The 14,005-nt window shown below is 47.1% G+C and overlaps 1 protein-coding gene across 12 annotated transcripts in view; it reads left to right on the forward strand.

Annotated features, from left to right (window-relative positions):
- Window positions 1–14,005, forward strand: part of LOC119176042 (uncharacterized) — a 475,621-nt gene that overhangs the window by 369,704 nt on the left and 91,912 nt on the right. The gene's annotated exons all lie outside the window — the stretch shown is intronic.

Below are 14,005 nucleotides of genomic sequence, written 5' to 3' on the forward strand. Positions count from 1 at the left end.
ATGATCACACTTGTTTTACTATGTTCTTCCAAAAGTACTCATAGTTTCATATCATATTTTAATTGAGAGCCACTTCTACAATCGTGGCTCTTTTATAAGAGCAAAACTTCTATTAAGCATAACTGAGGAAAATGCAGTTGTTAGCTAGTGTCAGTATGATCGAGTTTACATCTATTCCCATGATTTTTTTATTGTTGTACTCATGGTATCAATATACCTCAAAGCCATTTTGCAATTAAAGTGTACGTAATCTACTATTGCTAGAATTCAGTCGTAAAATTTGGATTTGGCTCTTTTAGATAAGTCACAAAATAATTGCCCCATTTTAATTTATTAATTTCATTGAATGATTTCAGTTATTTATTATTCGTTTATTTATTTACTTATTGAAGGGTGGAGCCCCTGCTACATTTGCACCCTTTGGGTTTTCCTGTGCTTATATCATGTGCATTTGAAAAAATTTGCCTACAGATAAAGACACCTACCTAAATTAGTTTTAGTCTCAGTTCATTGACAAGCTCTTTTCTCTTCCTACATAACTTTAGTTTGCGTATGATTTGGCGTCAGACTTTTTAAAACACTTGTGCTGCTGATCTTGGTGGCAGCTGTAATTGTGCACTGGATAGCTCCTGTGGCCGTATAACGAACTGCTATTTCTTGTTTCTTATTCCTTTTTTGGCCCCCAAAGGCGCTCCCCGAATGGCCGTTCAACCTGTCAGTCAAGTGACGAGTGCAAAGCCCACATTGTGGTGATGACCCAAATTGCAAGCGTGCGCTCGTTATGAAAAAATAAATGCTGATTGGTCGTTGAACCTGTCAATCAAGTGACGGTTCAGAAGCCCGAATCGTGTTGACGTCAAAATGAGGAGTAAGCGCTTATTATGGAAAAATAAACCAAATCGCTTCCACGCTACGGCGGAACAGCCAGCGAGTTATCTGTCACAAATGGAATATGAAAAATGGCAGTGCCGGCTGAGCCAGCGGCCTTTGTTGTTACGTTTGGCTTTGAGACGTGACCTACAACAAGCGCCAGAGGGATGTTGAGGTTGCATTTGACATGCCCGACAAACAGTTTGGGCGTCACTTTCGCCTGAGTAAAGCAATGGCGTTGTAATTGCATTTTGCAGCTTGCCATACTTTTCAGCGAAGAAAATACTCCCCGGTAGTCATAATTACATTGTTCTTGCAGATTTATATGCCACAGAACGCAAAACATGGCTCACACAGATGATCAGTTTTTTTGTTTTTTTTTTTCACTCTACACACAACAGTCATTATGTGACTTGGATTGGATGCAAAAATGACTAACATGTGGCTTCAACTCTCAAAACACAAAAGTTTATCCTTTACTTTCATCAATTTAATTATTTCATGTTAGCGATAGAAGCTTATAAATCAAATTTATTTTAATTTACGTGGAATGGTTTTTTTGGTACATTCTCGCAAATAAAATAAATAGAATATGCGACCCCTTTACGGCTCTCAGCCAGAAAGTCGCTAAGGTGCTTAAAGTTTCCTCTTCAAAATAACCAGAAAATACTAGGAATTTTTCCACTTGCGCAAGAAATAAATTGAATATGCAACCCCTTTGCAACTTTTAGCCAGAAAGCGCTAAAGTTCTTCAGTTTTTCTTCTCAAAATACCCAGAAAATACTAATGATTTCTTTATATTTGTATGTAAACTGGGCCAACTGCCGCATTTGTCTTGTTCTGACTCTATAGGCGGCAACGACCACTTTTCATTGGCCAAATTTTAAAAACGTAGGAGCTTTGGCGTGGGCGGCTACTCAAGCGAGATGTTACAAGAAAAACGGTATACGGAATAGAAGTACGTTATATGGCCACTGAACAAAGAAAATTGCCAAAAGTATGGTTTTGTTTGTAATTCTTGTGTAACCCAAACCAATGTGCTTTTGTGAAGGCACAAGGACTGTTGTGGTTGCATTATCTTGCACTCGGCTAGCTTGCTGAGCTAGCTTGCTATGCACACATTTTCATTACTTTCCTTTGTTGCGTGCGTTTACAGACCTGGTACTTTTGTTTTTCCTGGCTGAACTAATGAAAACAATCGCAGTTGTCTTGGCCTATCAGTTTATTTTTTGAAAAAAAAAGCTGCTTTTTAAATACACATTTTATATTGACACGAGCATATAGTGGGTGTCTGGCTGTTGCGTAGCTAGTGTCATTATTACTTTTGCGTGTCGAGGGATTTGGTCAGCAGAAAAGACGACGACGTCATCTCAATAGACAAGACACGATTGCCACTTGAGACCAGACAAAACTGTGTCCATCATTCATTGAAAAGTCGCGGGAGCAGAGTACAGTGTAAAAGGAAGCAAATTGAATTCGAAGAGACAGTCAGGAGTAATGAAGGCGGTCTTTTCCCGGTCACGCTCATCGACCTCAATTTGCCAGTAACCACTGTGTAGATCCATGGATGAAAAATATAGGTTGTTTCTAAGGCAGTCGAGTGAGTTGTTGATGCAAGGAAGCCGATAAACGTCTTTTTTTTTTGTCACGGTGGTCAGTTTGTGATAATCAATACAGAAACGCAATGTGCTGTCTCTCTTTTTCACCAACACAACCGGTGATGCCCATGGGCTTGTAGATGGCTGAATGATGTCATCAGCTAGCGTTTGTTGTACTTGGTTTTGGATGGCGTCTTGTTCTCTGTGGGAAACTCGATAAGCATGTTGTCGAATAGGCCTTTCGCTGGGCTCTGTTATGATTCTGTGCTTTGCGACGGGCGTGGGTTTGATTTGGACGTCGTGGCAAAGCAATCACTTAAGGAAAACAGGAGGGAGCGAAGACTCTCTTGCTGTGAAGTCGACAGTGCGCAGTTCACATCAAGCTTAACCGGAGACTGTTTGTCGTCGCGAGGACCGGAAGAGAGTTGCGCGAGTGAGAAGCTGGCTTTGGTGTCTCCGATTTCTTCGAAGTAAGCGATGACACACTGCTTTATGAAGTGCTGGTATTCGTGACTAAAATTTGTTAGTAGAATTTTCGCAGGATCTTGGGTCCATTCTATGAGACCACAGGCGAAGCATACTTCACGAGACAAGAACATGGACACATTGCCTTCCACAACTCCGAGAGCCGTTTGATTGATGTCACTCAGCACGTTAACCAGAACACTGGAACGGGGTGGTACTGTCACTGAATCGTTGGATACACGCAACGTTATCATACACGATTCACAATCCTGAGAATGTTCGTTGCGTGAAAACGACACCAGCTATTCTCGGAGATTTATAATAGCCGCATATTCTCAAAGGAAGTCTAATCCCAAGATGACCTGCCTGCTGCATTTCCGCAGTACGACGAAAGTCCCGGTGAATGTCGAAGTGCCAATATGTACTCGGGCAGTGCACCTCCCAACCGGCGTCACTAGATGACTACCGGCAGTACGGAGCTGCGGGCCGTTCTGTGGCGTTGTTATTTCTCACATTCTGGGCTGGGACAAGTAAACGAGAAAGAAGAAGAGCGCGAGTGAGAGACGTGGGGACGCACAAGTTACAGCAGAGTGCTTCCAAGCGCAGGTAAATAAACAAGTATGTTTTGCCTTATACCAGTCTGATCGCAGTGTCTGGAACGCCATTGTCTTAATATTTGGTGCCGAAGAACCGGAATTGAAAACCAGGACTCTACGGACGGCTACCAGTCAACTGCAGCGGCATGAACTGACTGAAGTCGAAGCGGATGTCGCGGCGAGCACAGAACACGAGGATTATAAACCAGGCAAGTGCTCTCCTCGCTAACGACTCTGCCTCCTATGACTATCTCGATTCCATATATGAGAGGCTGAAGGCTAATAACGAAGAGCTTAAAAACTTGAACGAGATTAAGCAGCATATATCTCACGAGGAGTTCAAAGTCGAGTATAACGCCGTCTTACAATACGAGGACAGTGCTACGCCCATTCTCGCATAGATTCTCAGCAAGAAAGATTGCATGCTAAGGACATCGACCGGAACTCAAGAAACAGTTGCCGAGACAGTTGCAGCACCATCAGACGGAAATGAAGTTAAATTGCCTAGACTGACAATTGCTCCTTTTTCTAAAAGACCTATGCAAGTGGACCGAATTTTGGGAACAATTTGACTAAATTGTTCATAGTAACAATCGCATCACTGCCACAGAGAAGTTTCATTACCTGCGACTGTATCTGAAAGGAGACGTTGCATCAGAAATTGCATGCATTCTGACGACAGAAAGTTGCTATTGCGACGCCATGAACATGCTACAGAAGCGATTTGGGGACAAGACGCACCTGGAGCAAGAATATTTTGCCAAGCTACAGATGTTAAGCCCTGTCCGTACGAAAAAAAAGGACAACTGCGTATTTTGCTCATCCAGTCATCACAGATCGGAAGCCTGCACAGCCGACTTGTCACTGACACCTAAGAAGGAACTGCTTTCCAACATCAAAAGGTCTTTCCGGTACAGCACCAAAGGACATCGTGCATGGGAATGCAAAAAGAAGATTTCCCGCTCCAGATGCCAAGTTCGACACGCTACAAGCATGTGCGATCCTGATAGATGTTCGCAGAAGTCGGACAATGCTAACAAGAACAACCAAAAAACTATGACAGTCTGCACATCAGTTGGAAGAAGTCTTGTCAAGGAAGGCTCTATCATTTGCGTTTTCCTTCAGAGTTTCAGAGCATGGGCCATGAATGATGACACCTGCCGCTACATACGAGGCATTTTTGATGGTGGCAGTCAGAGTAATTTTCAGTTTCATAACTGAAGATCTCTCCAAGCACCTCCAGCTGAAAAGGGTGAGAACAACTCGAATAGCCTTCAATACTTTCGCAAGTACATCGGAACAAGAGGCTAAGAGGCGTCGCATCATAGAACTACGACTGCGAAGCCAATTTTCTGACACGGAAATAGTCTTAACTGCGATAGAGATCCCAAGCATCTGCCAAGACGTCGCAGAGACTTCAATGGACGTAGCCTTCGTTGCCTCTTTCAAGAAGCTGGGAAACGGTGTCGCCGATGAGCTCAAACATCCATCTATCATCACTAAGAGTGGCATCAGCGTACTTATCGGGTCCGATCAGATGTGGAAAGTGTTGACCGGTGAAGTTTCACGGTGCGAAGGCAACGAATCCTTGATCGCACTGAACTCCAAGCTTGGATGGAGCTTCCAAAGAAGCACATCGCACTTGGTGTCCCAACCAACTACTTCAAAAATGATGGTGTGCTTGCTAAAAGCCCAAGCTACCGATTCCGACGAGATTTTGCACTTTTGGGAACTTGAAAACAATAGGAATTACGGACACGATAAACAAGCCACCTGAAATGAGCAACACTATGAGGCATTTTGAGCAAACGATTAGTTTTTTAAATGGAAGATTTAAAGTGGCCCTCTCTTGGAAGGATAATTTCGAGCTTGCAAGCAACAAGCAAGTCTCTGTTACTCAACTGGACAAGCTTGTCAACCGTCTCGACTCCAGGAAAGGACTGCTTGAAACGTATGACCGTACTATAAGAGAGTTGTTGAGGGCAGGACACGTCAAAGTAGTCAGTGATGTACCTGCAGAGGTGACGAAATTATATTACATGCCGCACAAGAAAGTCATGTGTGAACAAGCACTGACTACAATAATGAGAGTGGTGTTTGACGCTTCATCACATGCCAAAGAATGCAAGTCCCTTAATGACTGCCTTGAAAAAGATGACAATTATACCAAGACCTTGTGCAAATTCTGCTACGCTCCAGAACCCACCCGGTGGCAGTTATCGCGGACATAGTAAAGGCATTCTTTCAGATTGCGATTAGAGAGGATGACAGAGGCACTTTCTGCTTTCTCTGGTTTGCTCAAGATTTATTCAAGGTCAAGCTACAAGAGTGGAGGATGACACGAGTACTTTTTGGAGCTACATGTAGCCCATTTTTGCTCGAAGCTACTATTCTCTACCACGTAAAAAGAGCACCGGCTGCCATGGCACAAACAGTGCAAACTCTTGCCGAGTCGTTTTACGTGGATGACTGTCACTGGTGCCGACACAGAAGAGGAAGCCGCTAAACTTTGCCGAGAAGCGCGTATAATAATGAAATCTGCCGGCATGACATTGCGGAAATGGACAACAAATTCAGGAAATTTGTGGCAAATGCTTGAAAATCAAATAGAATCTACTATTAATGAGATGGTCGTTCTTCATGAATTGTTGCGGTCAAGGTCCTGGGTTCGGTTTGGATCCTGCAAAGGATGAATTCAACTTTTGGGTTGAAATTCTATTCCGGTTTTTGACATCACAGAGGGACACAAAACGATTTGTCTTGCAGTCAGCATCAAAAATATTTGACCCATTGGAATTTCTAGGACCATATACTATTGCCATACGAATATTGTTTCAAAAGCTGTGGATACGAGGGATTGGCTGGGATAGAGTACTACCCAATGACCTGCAAAAAGAATGTATTGATTGGGTCATCCAGCTGCTGCAACTGCAAGACGTCATAGTTCATCGCTATCTGGGAGGCGGAGCAAGGAAGCCGAATGTGCTTCAAGTACATGTTTTCTTCGATGCCAGTTCAGCGGCATACAGAACAGCGATATAGGTCGTGTCAAGTCCTGAGGAGCCGAAACTGTTGATTGCGAAGTCCTGTGTAGCACCCATTAAGAAGACAACGCTGCCGCGATTGGAGCTGCTGGCTGCTTTAATCGGCTCAAGAATGTTGGCATACGTGAAAAGTGCTTTGAGGAATGTTAATGTTGACTACATGATGTGGGCAGATTCCGCCATTGTGTTGTCATGGATAAAAAGTGATGTCAAAAAGTGGAAACAGTTCGTAGCCAACAGAGTCAATGAAATTAGGTGCACTACAGATCCATCAAAGTGGAGATACTGTTCTGTAACGAACAACCCGGCTGACCTACTCAAGCGTGGCGGGACGCTTGAAAGACTGCTGTGCAGCTCAGAATGGTGGCATGGTTCCGGGTGGCTATCTAAACCGATGTCTGAATGGTCTCTACAGTTCAGTGAACTAGACATAGCGCAGTGAACTAGACATAGTGGAAGCCACCCAAAGTGAAGTTACAACAGTCCTTGTCACACTAATGACACGCTTCTCTATTCTGATAATCGACATTCAACAGTACAGCAGGCTTCAGCACCTACTCAGAGTCACTGCATGGGTTTGCAGATTTATTGAGCGATGCAGAAAAAGGACGGATCATACGGGACATCTTGTGGCAACAGAAATCCTGAACGCTGAACAGTATTGAATAAGATATACACAAGAGCAAGGCTTTTTTGAAGAACTCACCGCTTTGACCAACGGCCAACCAGTAGAGTCTACATCTCGGATCGCTGAACTACGTCCTTACATAGACAAAGATGGAATTTTTTGGGTTGGAGGCCGGTTATACCGCATGCATTCCACACAAGATGTCAAGCACCCAATCATAATGCCGTCAAGCCACCACTTTTCGGCACTTTTGGCAAATAGAGCCCATCTTCAAGTCCTACATGGAGGTGTTAGAGATACACTTAGCAGCTTCGGGGACGCTATTGGATTTGTCGAGCTCGCTCTTTGGTAAAAAGAGTGCTGCATGGCTGCAATATATGCAAGCGTTTCAGTGCGGGCCCAGGAACTGCTGAGACTGCTTCGTTAACAAGTCATCGAGTGTAACCAACGAACCCGGTCGAAGTTGTAGGAGTAGACTTCGCGGGCCCTCTTTATGCGCGCACGGAGAAAGGGGACAGGAAGTGCTACATTGCACTTTTTACGTGCGCCGTATCTTGAGCCGTGCATCTCGTGCTTGTCTTGGAAATGACATCTGATTTGATTGATTTGATTTGTGGGGTTTAACATCCCAAAACCACTATTTGATTATGAGAGACGCTGTAGTGGAGGGCTCCGGAAATTTCGACCACCTGGGGTTCTTTAACGTGCACCCAAATCTGAGTACACGGGCCTACAACATTTCCGCCTCCATCGGAAATGCAGCCGCACAGCCGGGATTTGATCCCGTGACCTGCGGGTCAGCCGCCGAGTACCTTAGCCACTAGACCACCGTGGCGGGGCGTAAATGACATCTGAGGCTTTCCTGCTGTGCCTACGATGATTTGCAGCTCGGAGAGTATTACCTAGGGTGATCTATTCTGACAAGGCACGAAGCTTTCACAAGACATCGGCAGACATAAAGCGACTACACCGAATGTTCTCTGAAAAGGACGTCGCTGGTCACCTTAGCGCCAATGGCATTTCGTGGAAGATTATTGCACCAAATGCTCCTTGGTGGGGTGGATGGTGAGAGCGCCTCGTGCGATCAGTGAAGCTTCCGCTGCAAAAAATTATCGACAAAGCTCGTCTGAATTACAAAGAAACATCAACAGTGCTGGTGGAGGTCGAAGCAGTCGTAAACTCTAGGCCTCTGACTTTCATCGAGACAGATGCAGGAGAACCTTGCACTTTGACACCAGCCGAACTTCTCCTTGGGCGAAGGTTGACTTCCATGCCGTATGCGACCGCTGACGAAGTCAACAGTAATTCCGGACTAGCTGACGCCATACGCAGACACAACTACAGGAAGCTGCTGGTTGAAAGTTTTTGGAAGCATTGGAAAAAAGAATACCTGTTCCAATTACGATCTGCACACTTTGCTGACACGAAATGAAATACAGCATTGAAGCAAGGTGACATCATTCTCGTGCATGCAGACAACACGCCTCGCCAGCTATGGAAGCTTGCAAGGGTCACGGAAGTGTACCGCAGTGCCGACGGTCTCATTCGTTCCTGCAAGATCAAGTTGCAAGGCGGTCAGCTTGTGGTAAGGCGGATACAAAGACGGTACCCACTTTAACTATGTGTTTAACTTTGCGCGGCCGAGAATGTTAATTATTTGTCACATTCTGGGCTGGGACAAGGAAACGAGAAAAAAGAAGAGCCAAGCGAGAAACGCGGGGACGCACAAGCTACAGCAGAGTGCCTTTCGAGCGCAGGTAAATAAACAAGTATTTTTTGCGTTATACTTTAAAGACGAAGTTGAGTCTAATAGCAGTGTCTTGAACACCATCGTCTTAATAGCGTCTCCACTTTTCGGAGAGCAGCCGCGAAGTCACCGCTCATAACGGAGCCCCTCCACGGTGGTCTAGTGGCTATGGTACTCAGCTGCTGACCTGCAGGTCGCGGGGTCAAATTACGGCTGTGGCGGCTGCATTTCCGATGGAGGTGCAGATGTTGTAGGCCCGTGTACTCAGATTTGGGTGCACGTTAAAGAACCCCAGGTGGTCAAAATTTCCGGAGCCCTCCACTACTGCGTCTCTCATAATCGTATGGTGGTTTTGGGACGTTAAACCCCTGTGGGCAACTGTGGCACAGGTTAGCCAGATCAGGACAGAGGACATTCGAGGACAACGAGAGACTTTTATATACACGAAGACGGACAAAGGGATACACACAACATAAACTCACACATATATACACGCGTTCACAGTCCTACGCGAAAGGGAGTTAATGTTCTTGTTCGTCCACTCACATTCTACTCTTGGGGCGTGAACGTTGCGCTTGAACTTGAGCTCTCTGGTAGTCAGGAGGCACACCCTTGTGCTTGCGGAGTTCATACCGAGGCGGGGCCCGGTCTAGAAGATAACCGCCAGGGGCATCCCAGTACGGTCAATGCCTGGGCTCTCCTGTACACCATCGAGAACAGCGTACCGCCCGTCTGCCGCGAACATACCTGGGACAGCGTCTCGCTCCGAGACCAGAACAGCAGCTGGCCGTGACGAATGCCGCTTCTGAACAATGTGGGGGCGAGGTGGGGCGATGCCCAGTCCAGGACGCACCCGAGGACTTCAACGCCGAGACGAGGCCCGGACACGGAGGGTCAGAACGAGCAGCCGGGGCGTGGCCCGAACTTGTCCTTGCACTCTGCTCTTTGGAGTTAGCCGAGCTGTCCCCGTGGCTCGGGAGCTTTTCACGTGGTACGCGCATGAGCACGCGCATAGGCGCGCTCATAGTTTTACCGCTATCACCATCATGATGATTCCCGCGCACCTTGAAATACTAAATGGGCCCCGCACACCGATTTTCTACGTCAAAGCATGACGCACACTCTCCAGGGCAGCGTTTTTTTACCACATCTTCCCCCCAGTTCAAGAACAGCGAAACGGTGGGGTAAAAAGGGTAGGCGTGTTCATAGAATAGACTGGAATGTCCAAGTGTCTCGCCAGCACCATACGGCACTGTAATATACACTCAAAGATTTACCGGCATAAAAGCGCACTTTGGCAGCGGTATTCTTTATCATCGCCCATCCACATCGACGGATGACAGTGAAAAAAAATAATAATAAAAAAGGCAAAAATATTTGACAAGATTGTGCCACACCTAAAAGAATCTGTAGACTTTTCAAGTGTACCTCGACTTCATGTGCCTTGAAATAACATTTCAGCTCTTAGGTTGCCATATTAAAAGCGTACAGCTGGTTTGACTTAGCTGACAATTATTCTCGGTGACTGTGGTTGTTCGTGGACCCAGGAACTCGGACACGCAGAGCCGTCACCGTGAACACAGAAAATACATTATCAAGTAAGACGGAGCACAACTGAAAGACATAGACAACTGACACAATACGCATAAACTGAACACATTCAACGATGATAATGTTTTGTCTTTGACGATGTACCAAGGGCGTCCACACACGGAATGCACAGCACCGCACGCTCGTGACCCGATGCCTTGGCCAACGACCACTCACTCATGCCGTTGCGGGAAACACAGGCACCGGGCAGCACGATGAATTCGTCGAGTCAAGCTTGGAAGCATCAACGCCCAGTAAGTCGGGCAAACATTATGTCAGCGCGGGGAATTGGTTCCGCATGCAGTTCGAAGTCCATTGTCGTGTCGCAGATCAGTTCAGAATCGGTCAACCAGGTTTGTATTCTTTCTCCTTTTCTTCCATGTACTAGCGCAGAACCAGATCTCTTTCTTCCTATGTGCTTCTGTGTACCGCGGTGGCTTCCCGATGTTTACGTAGATAGAACAATGTTCGATCCAAACATCGGGGTCTGAGTGCCAGGCTACAATGTCCAAAGCACGCCACATCTTTCAGTTGTCTCGAAGTTCATTTGCCTCCGCATGGTACGGAGTACCATGTTTTGGGCTGACAGCGTTCCTACCTCCACTACTACTCTTGGAGTTCTGGCCCCTCTTGCTCGAATTATGGTCATCTTCTGGCTCTGTTTTAGGGTTTTTCAATGCCACTCGCTTTTCGTTGGGCTCCAAAGCAAGAGTCTCAGATGCGCATGACGTGCTCTTTGTATGGCCGAGAGGTTTCAGCTGACCACTGCAGAAGCCATGCTGCTCTATACTTCCGTCACCTTCAATGTCATCACGTATATGCTTAACACATTCACTTGCAGATCGTGTACACAGAGCTACATCATCATGTTCTCCGACATACACTTTTTCGAGTGTGTCTGACAGACTTGTGTCAACATTATGAATAACTATCTCATCCTTGAGATTATTGACTTGGTTCTCTTCATTAACCTCCTAAAGCGCTACCCTATTTGCAATCTCTCGGATTTCCAAAATAGCTGTGCTGATCTCAGACAACAGCTTCTTCCTGTCGCAAACGCACACGCTCATTGTCATTTTTGCACATGTACCGCAGTTCCAAATCAATTCTCTTTTGTTCCTCATCAAGGTCTTCTTGCAACATTCGCTCTATGTCGGTGCAAAACCACCCGACCTCCTCTCCAATACAAAGCAGTCTTTGCACGTTTACAGGCATCCGGTGTGCGACCAATTCTTGCCTGAAAGATGTTGAGTGCCGATCCTGGCAAGGCCCATGTCCGTTCCGATCGCGTGCAATTTCTCTAAATCCATCGGTTCGTCCTGCCCGTCTGGCTCTCGGCAAGAAGGTAAGGCCGATCTATCCTGGCAGGCTCGCCAAAATTTGTGGGCAACTGTGGCACAGGTTAGCCAGATCAGGACAGAGGACGTTCGAGGACAACGAGAGACTTTTATATACACGAAGACGGACAAAGGGATACACACAACATAAACTCACACATATATATACACGCGTTCACGGTCCTACGCGAAAGGGAGTTAATGTTCTTGTTCGTCCACTCACATTCTACTCTTGGGGCGTGAATGTTGCGCTTGACCTTGAGCTCTCTGGTAGTCAGGAGGCGGTGTGCCTTGTGCTTGCGGAGTTCGTACCGAGGCGGGGCCCGGTCTAGAAGATAACCGCCAGGGGCATCCCAGTACGGTGGTCAACGCCTGGGCTTGCCTGTACACCATCGAGTACAGCATACCGCCCGTCTGCCGCGAACAGACCTGGAACAGCGTCTCGCTCCGAGACCAGAACAGCAGCTGGCCGTGACGAATGCCGCTTCAGAACAACGGGGGGGCGAGGTGGGCGGTGCCTAGTCCAGGACGCACCCGAGGACTTCAACGCCGAGACGAGGCCCGGACACGGAGGGTCAGAACGAGCAGCCGGGGCGTGGCCCGAACTTGTCCTTGCGCTCTGCTCTCTGGGGTTAGCCGAGCTGTCCCCGTGGCTCGGGAGCTTTTCACGTGGTACGCGCAGGAGCACGCGCATAGGCCCACTCATAGTTTTACCGCTATCACCATCATGATGATTCCTGCGCACCTTGAAATACTAAGCGGGCCCCGCACACCGATTTTCTACGTCAAAGCATGACGCACACTCTCCAGGGCAGCGTTTTTTTACCACACCTCACAAATCAATCAAATCAGTCACTCATAACGGAGTAAATGGCGCCAGTATCCACGAGTGCAGTAGTCGAGTGATTGTCGACGGTTATAGAAATATCGGCGGAAATCGCTGCTTCACGTTCAGAAAATTTCGTGACAGAAATATTGGTGTCGTCAACGTGTCGTGGTAGAGGATGTTTGTCACTTTGGTCAACAGCGGCCTTACCCCCAGAGGTCGCTGGCCTCAGTTTTTTTGGCGTGGGCCAAGACTTGGGACCTGTTTCGTACACCAGAGAATGTGGCGTAATGACTAGGCGAGCTGAGGCACCTAGGAGAAGGTGAGCGTTGCCGGTGGCTTTGTGCAGGAGAAAACGGCTGCTGCGCTGATAGCTATTGCTGAATCTCGCGAGGACACTCCCCGTTGCTGGGTCAACACGCGTTAAGGTGAAACCCCTCAAGGCCCATCCTGCAATACGCACACTGGCGGTACACATGGCCCGCTTCGCCGCTGTGGTAGCAAAAAGACCTATGTTCAGAGGTGCGCCATATGTCAGATTTACGGGTGACTTCACGCGGAACGTCATACTGGAAAGTGCTCTCGTAGGTATTTGCAGGTTGGAATTGACGGGGCGATGGTAAGAAAGTAGAGGGTGGCCGACGTCCGGTAGAAGGTTGAGGACTCCTCAATGCTTCGACATAAGACAGAGCGGGAGCTTCTACACGCATTGGGAGCAATAGTTGGGTCACACTTCTGAGTTCATCGCGAATAATGTCTCCCAGAATCGTCGCACTTGGGTGAGCAGAAGTGGGATGCACCTTTTCGAGCTCCTCCTGGATCACGCTCCGCACAAGTTCGCGAAGTGCTGATAAGTCCTGTCCTCAGGTGAAAGCTTACACCGCGGCAACAGAAACTTGGTGGTCGTACTGTAGAGAGCGTTGCTGAAGTGCCCGTTCCATGGTAGTAGCTTCCGCAATGAAATCATTGACAGTGGTTAGGGGCTTGCGTATGAGTCCAGCACAAAGTTGCTCCTTGACATCCCGCAGGAGGAGTTGAACTTTTTTGTTTCATTCATTCTGCGTCAGCATGCTTAAACAAGCATGACATGTCTTCGGCAAGCATAGCCATGTTTTCATTTGGCTTCTGAACCCGGCTCTGCGGAGCCTGCTTGGCCTTTTCTTTCCTTTCGGGATTTCGGAATGCCTGGCATAGCTGTCGCTGGAATTCTTGCCAGTAGGTGATATTCGACTCGTGGTTCTAGTACCAAATGCGAGCGTAGTCTTCAAGTGAAAAATAGATGTAGCGAAGCTTCTTGGTGTTGA

The sequence above is a fragment of the Rhipicephalus microplus genome, chromosome X (genome assembly GCF_043290135.1).
Source record: "Rhipicephalus microplus isolate Deutch F79 chromosome X, USDA_Rmic, whole genome shotgun sequence".
Classification (NCBI taxonomy): domain Eukaryota; kingdom Metazoa; phylum Arthropoda; class Arachnida; order Ixodida; family Ixodidae; genus Rhipicephalus; species Rhipicephalus microplus.